Source organism: Triticum dicoccoides, chromosome 7A (genome assembly GCF_002162155.2).
Source record: "Triticum dicoccoides isolate Atlit2015 ecotype Zavitan chromosome 7A, WEW_v2.0, whole genome shotgun sequence".
Classification (NCBI taxonomy): Eukaryota; Viridiplantae; Streptophyta; class Magnoliopsida; order Poales; family Poaceae; genus Triticum; species Triticum dicoccoides.
In genome coordinates, this window is record NC_041392.1 from 237578616 (window position 1) to 237583178 (window position 4563).

A 4563-nucleotide genomic window follows, 5' to 3' on the forward strand; every position below is an offset into this window, starting at 1 on the left:
GGTAGTATGGTTGTCTGCTGTACAGACTCCTCGATTTGTAGGATGTTTTTCTTAACATATTGGAGGATTAGTTCGTTTAAGGATTTTTCGCTGTACAAATTTACTTTTCATGGGACTCAAATATCTTAGAAAGAATATTTTCTTTTGTTGTGGTGAAATCAAATAAAATTAGATACAAATTTTAATCACAAAGAATTTGAGGTAATATGGCATGCCACAATTCTGTGCATGTTGTTTTCTATAATTTATAAAAGTGTGTCATTATAATTTTATTACTCTTGAGAGTCAAAATACCATAATCATTTCTATATAGACTCAACTCAGTCTGAGTAATATGCAAAGAAAAAGGAAACTCTACCGACCGAATGTTCTCTCGGGATCTTTCGGCGCCACGTAATGTCCACTGCTCGATTCTGAGAGCGGCAGCAAACCTACACGCCAAATGAAAACGGCCTGCAATGCACTTGAGGTATCGCGGTAAACTTAGTCGGGCTTACCAGATCCCAAATAGAAAACTCAATTTGACCTCATGAAAATTGCATTCATACTGTGCTATTTTCGCATGGATGTTTTTTTTCTAAATGCCAAGGGCATGATTCTCATACACCTATTTACTATTGACACCCAATCCGATTTGTATGAGGAAAAACCATCATTTTTTTTAAATGAGACTACCCTTCATTAGCACGTACGTGTAGACACGGATTTTTTTCAGAATTGTGTAGAGATGGATATGTGGTGCCTCCGAGCCAGACTCAACGTGCTACCCTTCCCAGCCAAAAAAAAGAAAATCCAAATTCTTGTTCTCCTCCCGTTCCTTTTTCACTGTTCCTTGCCTGATCCATAGATTCATCCACATTCGTTGCTAGATCCTGCCAAGGGAAGAGGACAGAGTGAGAAGGGGGATTTGCGGCGGAGTGCGGTGGCTGCATGCTCTCGGCGACGGCAGGTCCTGCAGCTCGACCACACGTGCCTGCTGCTCGCCGCCGCTGTCAGTTGGATGGCCGTGGAGTTCGGCCCCTTTGAACCTGAGCGGTTCCTCTCCTCCAGGTAATCTCTCCTCTTCCCATTCCTTCTCCTCCCTTCCCAGATGCTCGGCCTTCTAGGTTCCAGCAATGATGCGGATTTTGTTTTTTTATGGAGATTTTCTATGGCTATGAGAAATTTGTTCGTCCATGTGAAAGCGAGTGGCAGCACCAAATCCATCCACTGGCCTGCTCGTGCATCACTAAAGCTGGGAAGGAGATGCTCTTGAGGCCAGATCGGACCGAGGCTGGGGCACGCGTTCTAGCCTCAGATTTTGCGCCCCTAGCAGCGAGGTCGTGAGGCAAAGTGGTCGCATTGGAGGTCAATGGAGAATATGATAAATCCGTTTTGCTGAGTGGCGATGCTCTCCTGTTTGTGCCACTGGGCCGAGAGCTGTGCCGTCGGGTTTGATAGCCATGTTCTTCATAGTGGTCCTCGTCGTCTATGGCAGAGTAGTAGGGATGGGTATGACTACCTTACTATTCTCCCAACATCCTTTGCATTCTTCTTTTTCTGCGCATAGTATATATGTACTTTATAAAAAGCTTGTTTGCTTAGTTGATCCGTTAAATTTGTTCAGAGATAAGGTTGAGTTACTTAGTTCTTCTATTTTATTATAATTCAGACAATAAGCTCGTACATTCTGACTATTTCTAGGATATAAATTGTAGAATTATTTATCCTGCCATTGATGTGCCTTGCGTTGCTTTAGGGAATTGAGCTTATACTATTTTTTAGTTAACATTCTGCCGAACTTTGGTTACTGTCTCTTCAACACATCCATATTAATTATATGAAGTTTCGTATAGCAAAAAGTGTTCAATATTACATTGTCTTGTAGAGAGTCCACGGGTGGAGGCATGTTGTGGGCTTGCTACTTCTGTCAGCTTCCACCTATGTAATGTGCTACAACTTTGCATCATTACTACTTGCTGCACACCGGCTGATTCGTCACAGGTATGCTTCCTCCCTGTAGTTTGATAAAAAGGTGTATTCTTTCTATTTGTTGTTACCATATAGTATTAGCAAGTTATATTATTGATATGTGTTTTTAAGACAAAATAAAAAGGCTTGCATTTATTAACTGAATTTGGTCCATATGTGTTAATTGATATGCAATAGAGTTTTCGCATGTGTTGTAGGTGATGCATATAACACTGGAGCTTTTTTCATTGTTCTCCTCAACTAAAAAGGCTAGACAGAAGAGCCGTTACCAAGAACATAAAACTCACTAAAGTGCATGTTTGAATTTAGTAGATCTTCCATAGTAACCATGAATGTAATTAGAAAATGCATGCAGGGATTAAATACGCAAATTGTACATTGACGACCTATGGAAAATATCTGAACCCGAATGGATGAACTGATGATTTAGAACAACTCTTACTAACCTTTCAAATTTCAGAATTTACGGGAATCACTTGTCGCATATGTCATCTTCTACAAAAATACTCTGCCAACAACAAAATAGCTACTGTTACTTTAGGACTACAAAATAATCTATTAGACTCATTTTACAGCGATAAGAAATATCATATAGCATGTTGTACATGAAAAAAATTGTGCAATAGAATTGTAGCGTTGCCTTTCACTTATATTAGACACTCAAAAACTATAGTTATTGTCATAGAAACATAGACTGATTGGAACATATCTAGTAGAATATAGCCTTCAGGTGCAGAACTGAAACAACATGCAACAGTACGATTGTCTCTGACCACCCAGATAAATGTATAATAGTCCTTCCATAGTAACCATGAATGTAATTAGAATTATTTAAAAAAATGAATGTAATTAGAAAATGCATGCAGGGATCAAATATGCAAATTGTACATTGGTGACCTATGGAAAATATCTTAACTCGAATGGGTGAATTGATTACTGAGATCAACTCTTACTAACCATTCAAATTTCAGAATTAATGGAAATCACTTGAATTTATAAGGATTCACACACATATCATCTTCTAGGAAAAATCTGCACACAATACAATACTATTGTTACTTAATGACTACAAAAATAATCTATTATGCTCATTTTTCAACGATAAGAGTTGCATATAGCATCTTGTATATCATAAAAATTCTGCAAACAATAGTAGCTGTTGTTACTAACACATTGTATAATATGTAATCTGTTATATCCTGAATTCAGGACCTTTACGCATTAGTCCTAAGGATAGCAGTTAGCTTGTATACATAAATTTACCCTTTTTCAAACTGTAAATCTAATATGCACAATGATCTGAAAAAAATACCATTGGATTTGGATATACATGTCTTTATACATTTTGTCAAACACTTGGCAAACATGTCCAAATTCTAACTAACTGTTAGACAGTGGAGGGCTAGGAGTTGATTAAATCTAGAAATAGGATAGGGCCATGTTTCAAACAATTCTGTTATTACGCCAAGTAATACCTGCATCTAGGGTCGATTTGGTTCTCTTTATGCCACTTGTAAGTCACATCCTTGGTGGTCATCTTACTATGCTTGTAGACCATGCTGATCTATCCTCTTGCAGACAGTCCTACATGCCTTGATCGACCTGTATATGACACAACTCCAAGATAGCACGATAGCATTCTTCTTGCTTTGCGACATGATTCTTGTCAAGTGTTTCCTATGGACAGGAACATGATGATGAGACGCGACTGGTTGCTGCTCGGGAGGCGGAATCTCCAACACCTAACCGATTGAGGTGAAGATCTTGTGGAGAGTGGACACAGAAGGCATGGCTTCGAGGTTTCAGTGGCGCTGTAGGATGTGAGCTGCAGCCACACATGTTAGGATGAATAGTGCGGCCTTAGAGTAGACCATCAGAAACCCTAGAACTGGGCTGCTCGAGAGGCATAGTTTTGGGGTTTCGGTGGATCTATAGGAGGTGAGCTGCAGTTGCACAGGAGGAATAGCTCGGCCCTAGGGCAGACCATCAGAAACCCTAAAACCTGGACTGCTCTAGAGGCATATGGCTTTGAGGTTTCGGTAGAGCTGTAGGACGTGAATCAGAATCAGCTTCTAGAGCGTACATCTCTTTTGTATGCAACGTGTCAGGATTTTTTTTACCATATTGATGCCCGTACGTGAACCTTTTTTTGAAGTGGCATGTACGTCAACCTAACTCTTCCTACCTTTTTTTACGTGCTGACGCTTCCTTGCCTAGTTGTTTTTATATGTGCTGACGCTTCCTTGGCTAGTCTAATTACATTGGATGGGATGTGTATGTGACAACGTGATAGTCCGATATGTTGGTACATACACATTAATAAAACCTTTAAATCTCAGCCATTATTATTTTGATCGGACGATGTAAATAATATTAACATATGTGGACGAACCTAATGGCTTGTTTGCCTTCTGTATTATGTATATAATAGATAGATTGCAATAATGACCAAAACTATGTTTGTCAACTCTCAGCAACTTTTTCATCATACTCTTTTTATGTGAGCTCATTACTCTCCATAAGAGTCACATGATCTCTTTGTTTCTTTTTATTTCTTTCTCTTTTTTTATTCACTTGGGATCATGGCAAAAA

At 39.2% G+C, this 4563-nt stretch overlaps 1 long non-coding RNA gene across 4 annotated transcripts; it reads left to right on the forward strand.

The window, feature by feature from the left end:
• Nucleotides 1–714: 714 nt before the first annotated feature.
• On the forward strand, nt 715–4187 carry LOC119329623. Of its 4 annotated transcripts, none has more exons than XR_005159622.1 (4): nt 715–1050; nt 1144–1491; nt 1868–1983; nt 3550–4187. It is a non-coding gene; the product is annotated as an uncharacterized LOC119329623 (long non-coding RNA). The 4 variants fall into 4 exon arrangements; XR_005159625.1 differs by having other exon boundaries at nt 1185–1491; XR_005159624.1 differs by lacking the exon at nt 1144–1491 and having other exon boundaries at nt 717–1050.
• Nucleotides 4188–4563: the final 376 nt, after the last annotated feature.